The sequence below is a fragment of the Nematolebias whitei genome, chromosome 2 (genome assembly GCF_014905685.2).
Source record: "Nematolebias whitei isolate Nwh7 chromosome 2, NemWhi1, whole genome shotgun sequence".
NCBI lineage: Eukaryota > Metazoa > Chordata > Actinopteri > Cyprinodontiformes > Rivulidae > Nematolebias > Nematolebias whitei.
Window position 1 is genome coordinate 25,011,306 of NC_056499.1, and position 9,027 is coordinate 25,020,332.

Below are 9,027 nucleotides of genomic sequence, written 5' to 3' on the forward strand. Positions count from 1 at the left end.
CTGATGGTGATAAGCTGGTTTCTGGAGTCCGCCCTCTCCCCCATCGACTTGTCTGAGGCAGCCATGGCCAAAGTGGTTCAAAACATAAAAATTAATGCTCAATAATCTTTAACTTTGTTAGACTTATTACTTGAATTAATGAGCATGAACCTTGATGTTTTGAACCACTTTGGCCAATAAAGGCACCTTGAGCTTGACCTTGACCTTGATTAAGGTTTTCCTACCTATGCATTTTACCTCAACTTTGTTTTTACTTCTGCCTGATTTCCTTGCTTCTATGAAATCACTATGCATAACTTTTGCTGGTATTCAAAGATCTGTGTGCGGTTGCCTGGGATTGACCCTTGAGAGTAGCATCTGCTCCCTGGCTAACAGAACATCCACTTCTGCATGAAAACAGAGAGAAAAATAAGATTATTTTAGCCACAATAAAAGCAGTGCTGGTACCCAATTAAAACCTTTGCAACCTCATTGCCTGGGCTGAAAGCACACAGAGGGGCTTGTAAAATGGTTGAAGAAGTGCATACACCATTCATTACATGTCGATTAGGCTTTAATAAATGATCATATAGCACCAATCGGAAGAGGCCTTTGGTTTGCAAACAGAAAGAGTGGGCAGCCTCAGTGTAAGATGTGGTACACCTCTCTGCCTGGGATCACTTCCAGTCATAAAAACGAGGAAGCGCTTTACTATAGCTGTGATTTCAAAACCATGATCAGTGAGCACTTTTATAAGAAACCCATTAAAAGTGAGGTTTTGACATACAAAGGAACCCCTGTTTAAAGCTCACGCACATTGTAAGGTTGAAAGTCACCATAAAATTTCAATATGTGAGCGTTTAATCTCCGTGTGTGCCCTTACCTTCTTCAGGAGGCAAAACCTCTATTTTCTTTGTCTTGGAAAAAGCCTGTGTGTTTTATTTTACAACTGTGCTGTTGATCAGTTGCACATTTGTTCAGAATGATGCAATCACCCACTCACGCTGTGCTTAAAATTTAACATACCCATTCTTTGAAGGAATGCATGTCGCCCGCCACCTTTCATGGTTGAGTTTTTAATTAAAGATGGAAAATGAAAGGTTTGTGTGCGCTGTGTATGTGTTGGGGATAACTCTCAATTACTATCACACCAAACTTTAGCTCAACATCTGATTACCTGGTTGAGTTATTGCCCCTTTTTGTGTTTCCTGAGGTCAGTTGACTGTGGCAGCCATCTTAAATTGGGTTGAGTCCAAAAGTTATTTAGCTGTAAGCATACACAAAATGGATACTATCATGTTCTGTGGAGTTTGTTGCACCCAGGTGCAGACAGACATGGGGAACTTGGGGATAAAAAATAAAGAAACATATATGTTAAACCAATACAAAAATAATGGCTGAAGTGGCAGCAAAACTTACAGAAAATAATCTGTGAGGGGACAACACTAAGACTCAGAAAACAAAATACAATCACAAGACAATCAGAACACCACAAAACACAAAGATCCTGACAAATACTTTCTCAAAGTTTTAATAAAATCCATCACGTGGTTCCTGAGATATTTTGCTAACAGAGAGTTAATCTAATTAGTGATGGGAAAGTTTTAAAAATATGTCTTGCTTGATCACTTTGCACTTGGATTAACTGGGTCAGCTGTGGTTGAATGGTTAGAGCAGTCGTCCTCCAGTGGGAGAGTTGGGGGTTCAATTCCACTAGCAGTCACATGTTGAAGTGTCCCTGGGCAAGACACTGAACCTTTCATTGTCTCCGATGTGTGTCCCATTGGTGTATGAATGTGATAAAGCTCTGATTGGTCTCTACAGCTTCAGATTAGTTTAGAGATCTAGCAGAGTGCTGTGCAAATGAGGACACAGGTTGTATTGTAAAGTGCTTTGAATATCTTGACTAGATCGAAAGGTGCTATTTAAGTACAGCCCATTTACTATTTATCTGTGGGAATAACTCTCAGCTACTACCAAACCAAGTCTGAGCTCAGCTCACTATTAATAAAAAGGACTAAAAACAGCCTTTTTTGTGTTTGCAAAGATTATTTAACTGTGGTGACCATTCTGAATAGGATTTATTCTAACAGTTAGTCAGTTGTTATTGCACATCTAATTGTCACTTTCTGAAAGTTTCATTCAAATTTGTCAACTGGTTTATGGGATGTTTTGCTAATAGTACAGACAAATGAACACATGCATGTACAGACACACAGATTTGGGCAAAAACAGAATAGTTCTACCTTGGCTTTTGGCAACTGGATATAAATATGTCTAAAATTATGCTTATCTGTCAAAACACCCCATGATCTAAGGAAACAAGTCTTTGTGAATAGGTCCATCTGAAGCGGACACAGTGTCCCCCTGTTCTTCCACCAGATCTTGACAGTGTTTATAAAGTGTCAACTCTTCTCATTGGTGCTCATGTTACCCCTGGGTTAGACGAGGCTCACATATCAAACAAAGCCGGAGCCAACAATAGCTGACATGGCATTAATTCAATATGTAAGAGTTCAACAATAACTGGGAAACATCTCTTTGATGGCGACTGTTCTACATTAGAGGGTTTTTTATTAGGGCTTTTCTGCTCTTTTAATGTGCGTGTTTTCCTTTTGAGTCAGTGTTACCAGGTTTAGGTCTCTTTCTTCAACTGGTCTCATTCAGTAGAAGTCGCACATAAGGTCCACATACAACAACTGTTACCACACACTAAGTACATGCAATATACCGGCAGTAGTAAAAGTTTAAAAAGAATTAAGGGTTATTTGAAGTTGGTGTGTACACAAAGATCAATTACATAGCTATCGCCCACTGACAAAGGTAGAGCGATAATTATTTTGCCTGTGTGTGCTTGTTTGTATGTGTGTGTCTACAACTTATTGCCATCCATCCATCCATCCATCCATCCATCCATCCTATTCTGTTTATTCCAAAGTCAGGTTGCTGGGACAGCAGCTTGAGCAGGGAGGCCCAGACATCTCTCTGGGACGTCAGCTCTTCTGGGAGGACTCCAAGCCATTCCCAGGCCAACCAAGAGATTAAGGGAGAGTCCAGCTACCCTGCAGAGGAAACTCATTTCAACCTCCTGCATCCATGATCTCATTCTTTCAGTCACTACCCAGAGTTTGTGACCATAGGTGAGGGCAGGAACGTAGATTGACCAGTAAACAGAGAGCTTTGTCTTACAGCTCAGCTCCCTCTTCACCACAACGGACCGGCACAGAGTGCACAATACTATAAACGCTGCACCAATCCGTCTGTCAATATCAAGCTCCATTCTACCCTCACTTGTTAACAAAACCCCAAGATACTTGAACTCTTTCACTTGAGGCAGAACCTCACCCTCGAACTGAAGAGAGCAATCCACCCTTTTCCGATAACGTATTGCCTTGTGGAGTTAATCCTTCTCAAGATGGCCCCCACAGCTAAGCAACCTGGGCAAACCCTAAAATGATTGTGACTCAGCAAGTGTAACAGACACTGAGCTAAAATTTGGCATCTAGTAGCTGAGCTTCAACCCCAACACATACCGGTACTCTGAGTGCTAACTAACTGAGAGGGAAACATTTTGAAGACACTATCATAAACTATTGGAGACAACACCGTCTGTTTGTTAGTAAAATATCTTGGACACCACTGAATGGAATTTATTAAAACTTTCATAAAACAATTATTGGGTGTACATCTTCAACTGATTAAAGTTGGGAGTCAACCCAATTCAAGATGGGTGCCACAGCCAACAAACGGCCAATAAGTCAGTCAGTTTTCCAGATACTGAGCTAAAATTCATTATTGTTGTAGCTTAAAGTAATCCCCAAAACATACTCTGACCACTGCACATTCCCCAAGATCTTTATACCAGCATAAAACTTTTGTTTTACTTGTCTGTTAGCAAAATATATCATATTTCAAATATCTCTCTACATTGATCTGAATGAAACTTCGAGAAATTATTATATTTACATTTATAACTGATCAAATGTTGAATCCACTACAATGTTAGATTGCTGCCACAGTTATTTTAAAAGACTTGAAACAACGTTTATAACTAAGTTAATTTTACATATTTTGAGCTAAAATTTCATGTGGTAGAAGTTGAAAGTCATCTTCAACATACAGTATACTCCAAGAGTGATCAGTTGAGCAACATCTTTGCTCATAATTTTGGAATTAGTTGTTACAGGTGTCTTTTGGTTAATTATCTCATGAGCCACCGGACGGATGTGATCAAACTTTTAGAAAGTAATCACTGGATGTACCTTTACATCAGAAGCCAATCCAATTCAATACAGCTGCCATAGCTAATCTACCTTTTCTCACATAAAAATGACTATAACCTAGTCAGAATCACAAATAATAAGATAAAGTTTGTGTGGCAGTAGCTAAGAGTCATGCTCAACACATACTCTGCGAATGAACACATCTCACAGGATATGCCTGTGGCGGCCATTTTCAATTGATGCTCTGTCATGAAAGGCGTCAGGAGATATTCAATCCTTCAATGAATGATAGTCTTTCAAATTCCTTATTTTTAATGGCTGCTTACTTATTCACTGAATTATTCTGCCCATTTGTTACCAATGAATGAGACACTGATAAATGTGAGGCTGATTTAGGTTTGGCATGTGATCACATTCGTATGACAGCCCGTAATGTACCCACACCCACTCGTCTGACCGCTGACATGAATACTGAAGAGTGTTTATTTACACACGCACATTTCTCCTCATTTCTGAATGAGTTGACTTTACGGAGCGTGCTGATGGTGACAGGTACATTTAACACAGGCTGAAATTTTTCGCACACACCCAACTTCCTGTTTACATAACTTGTTTTTTCTTTTTGAGGCAGCCTTCAGCTTTAATTACTGTACATCATGAAGGACAGGGTGGTTTAGAGTAAATCACACACACTTTTTTTTTTTAATTCGTTTCCACAACATACCCTCAAGGGTTGAGTTAAGTAGACGAGTTCTGTCCTTTATACCTCCATTTTTACAACACGTCGAAAAAGAAGCTGTTTATTTTCTCATTTTTTAAAAGAGGAACAACCCATCACAGTGTGACATGCAACAGCAAAATACACATTTATTAACACCTAAAGGCCTTAGTGTCTTTGCTTGTATCTGTGTAGGCTTGTTTGTTTGTAGAATTTGTAAAATATATCATAAAGTGGTACACTAATTTCAGAATGTATTATTTTATTCTCAGGAAGACTTAAATTGATGTGCATCTAGAAGTGATGCACTTTTGGAGTGAGATGGAGGATGACGACTCTGGCAGTGACCTCTGAAGAGGCAAAAGGAAGAAGAACAAGAACAACAAGAAGAAGAGCAAGGACAAGAAGAACAAGAACAAGAAAGAGAAGAGCAAGTACAAGAAGAACAAGGAGAAGAACAAGAAGATTTGATATTTTACAAAACTTCATTTACACAATAAATTAACACAACAGTGTTACAAAAGGTGATCAGGACAAGCACAAGAAGAAGAAAGAAGAACAACAACAACAACAAGAAGAAGAAAGAGCAAGAAGGAGAAGAACAAGAACAAGAAGAACAACAAGAAGGTCGCTCTTAACACAAACTCAGAGCCCTAGCACTTCTTGCAAGACCCTGCAATACTTCCTGAGGTTGCTTGCAACATAATTTTCAAAGTTCGGCCAAAACAGCTACAACTATTATTTCCAACACAAGATAATTTTAGTTTAAAACTCTGTCATGAAAGGCAGCAGGCAATATGTATTCATTTCCATAAGCAGCCATCATCACATCAAAATAAATGAACTGTTAGCATTCTACGTTATAAATGCTTAAATCCACACAGCTCCCTGGTTCCGCTCGGACCAGTCATTTTTCAAGGCTGTTAGCCATTACTGTCCTGACTGAGGTGTTCAGTGGTTGGACTACAGGGTTGTGAGGGAGGAGGGGGCATGCATACAACCAGATTAGATGAAATGTTGTTATAATTCTTTGTGCAGTTTGGAAAATCTTTTGGACACAGTGCCATATGTGTTTGCATGTCTGTTTGGTTTGGCCCCAAAACTGAAAGCAGCTTCTGGTTATTCAGAACCCATTAGCGGCTTTGATCCCCAAAATGGGGTTTATTTCCATTTGCTGAAGAAAGTGCTTTGTGTTTGTGTTGCGGCACACAGATAAGATGTCTGCGACTTGTTTCTGTGCAAAATGTATAGCCTTCCAAGATCATTTAAAGATGCTTGGGACCGACTTAATCTTTGTCATCCTCGTTCGTATCCTCGTTCTCATTGTTGCTCCCATCAGTAATTGATTTCACTGCTTAATAAGATAAGTAATGATGATCTGTTCCTGAAGACGAGTCTCGCAGGGAGTTTCTGACAGTTGTTGGATAATTTACTGAGCCTGTCAACTGATCATCGCTCACTACGCCATATTTGTGTTGTTACCGATGTTTAGGGGATGTCAGAGGATAACATCTTGACTTCTGAAAATCTGTTTAGCACATATTACAGACGGACCGATCCATTTCTACCAAGTAGGGGGTCACGTTTTCATCGAGTTCCAAGTTACTGACCAACTCTGGAGTTTGTCCTTTCTTTTGGGGGCAATTTGTTAAATAATATATTAGTACAGACTGAGGCCAGGGAACTAAAAATGGTGAATATAAAAATAAATAAATAAATAAAATCTGCCACAGCTTTTTAACACATGTAGATCACACTGCGTGTCACAGAGCCAAATTCTCATTTCAACACTGTGTCAAAGTCAGCTTTGGACCACATCCCAAGCTCTTTGCTTGTTTGTCTTTTGTATAAAAAGACAACTACCCCAGCAGTGCCAAAGTACCCCAGGCTCTTTGATTTGTGAAAGCCCAACAGTGGGACTGCTCCCTGCTCAGCTGCTACACAGATGTGGACGTATATATGTGTGTGTGTGTGTGTGTGTGTGTGTGTGCAAGTGTGTAGGGGGAGCCCGCTGTCTGAACCGAACACAGATTAGTAACTCTTTTTTTTTTTTTTAAAGATTCCTAATAAATAAACCCCAGTGCATGCTGGGTTATGTGTGAGGGGAAAATAACATGCCGTTGGCCAATCAGAAGCAGGTGGTGTAGGGCTTGGTGGCTACAGATTGTGCTGCTCTTATCATAAAAAAAACTGCACTTTTAACTTTAATTGTAGTTGTGGATGGATTTTTGGGGTTTGGGGTTAGAAGTGTTTTATTAGCTCAGACTTGAATCAAAGCAACAGAAATATAATTATGCTAAAAGCAGGCAACAATTTTGTTGTAATGGACGGTGGCCAAGTTTCAGGCTGAACTCGCTGACAAGAGTGCTGTCACTCACAAAGAAACTAAAAGTTTGGGGAGCGCAGTTTGGTTGACTAAGCAGCTTAAGAAAAGCTCAGATGAATATTAACTGACTGTTTATTATGTTATTCTTAACAAAAAAAAAAAAAAAGATTTTTAACTAGGTAACGCACTTCTAAATGACATTATCACCAGAGCCTTTAATTTGCATCAAGATTTAAAATTCCCTTCCTTAGTAAGAAATGACTGTACGTTCGCTTCCAAAATGAAAAACAAGCGTGGAATGAAGAGCTGCACATTTCCAGCTGTTTTGAAAGCTAAACTTGTGAACAAAGATTCAGTTCTGCCATTTGGCAGATTGTCTGCCAGTTCAGCCAATTTGAATGTTATGCTGCCTTCAGGCCCAGGCCTCTCTTATAAAAGAGATATGTGATCTCAATGGGATTTGCCTGGTTAAATAAAGGTTAATAATAAATAAATAAATGAATTCAATTCAGTTTATTTATATAGCGCCAGCTGCCAAGTCACAACAGAAGTCATCTCAGGGCACTGAACAGAAACATTCATATATAAAAATAATAGTTTAACACTATTTAACTTAGGAGCAGACTGATTTGAGTTTAACTCCATCACAAAAACTCTCATCTTGAGCAAGCATGAAGGCGACAGTGGGAATGAAAAACTCCCTCATGAGGAAGAAACCTTTAGCAGAACCAGGCTCAGGACAAGTGGCCATCTGCTTCAACCGGCTGGATTTGATAGGAACAGATACACAATGGCAGGTCAAAAATAACATGCTCAAATAGAAATAATATCAAATGAAAACTATTCAATTTTAGCAAATCATTTAAGTAAATGAGGTCAGTTTGTTCTCTAGTAGTCTAAGCTTATAGCAACATAACAAGCCAATCCTAACTATAGGATTGATCAAAAAGGAAAGTCTGCTGGCAGCAGCATTTTGGATCAACTGAAGACTTTTTAAAGATGTATTTGGACACCCAGATAACAAACCATTGCAATAGTCCAGTCTAAATGTGACAAATGCATGAACCTGATTTTTTTGCATCAGTTTTAGATAAGATGTTTCTAATTTTAGTGATATTACGCAGGTGGAAGAAGGTGGTTCTAGTAACATTTTTAATCTGGGGGTTAGAAGACATGTCCTGATGAAAAATAACACCAAGATTTTAACATTAGAGCTGGAGGACAGATTAATGCCATCTAAAGAGGGAGTAAGACAAAATGTATTCCTAAGATGCTCAGGTTCAAAAACTAAAACCTCAGTCTTGTCTGAGTTTAAAAACAAAAAAATTAGGGTCATCCAAGTTTTTATGTCTTGAAGACATGCTTGTAGTCTACATTTGTAAGTAACTGATTGGTTTCATTGAGTTTCATGGACAAATATAACTGTGCATCATCAGCATAACAATGAAAAATTATCCCAAGCTGTTTAATAACATTACCTAATGGAAGCACATATAAAGAGTAAAGAGCATTGGTCCAAGCACTGAATCTTGAGGAACGCCATGATTAAGATAAGATGTGAATGACTCTCAGCTACTAACACAACACAATTTAGCTCAGTAACTCTAAAATTGGCTGATGCAGTCATCTTTGTGTTTAGTAAGAGCATTTGTTGCAAACATCTTGAAATGGGTTAACTTAAAAAAATAATCAGTTGCTGATGTACAGACAGTCGTTATGTGCTGAGAGATTCATTTAAATTTGACAAGTGGTTCATATATATATATATATATATATATATG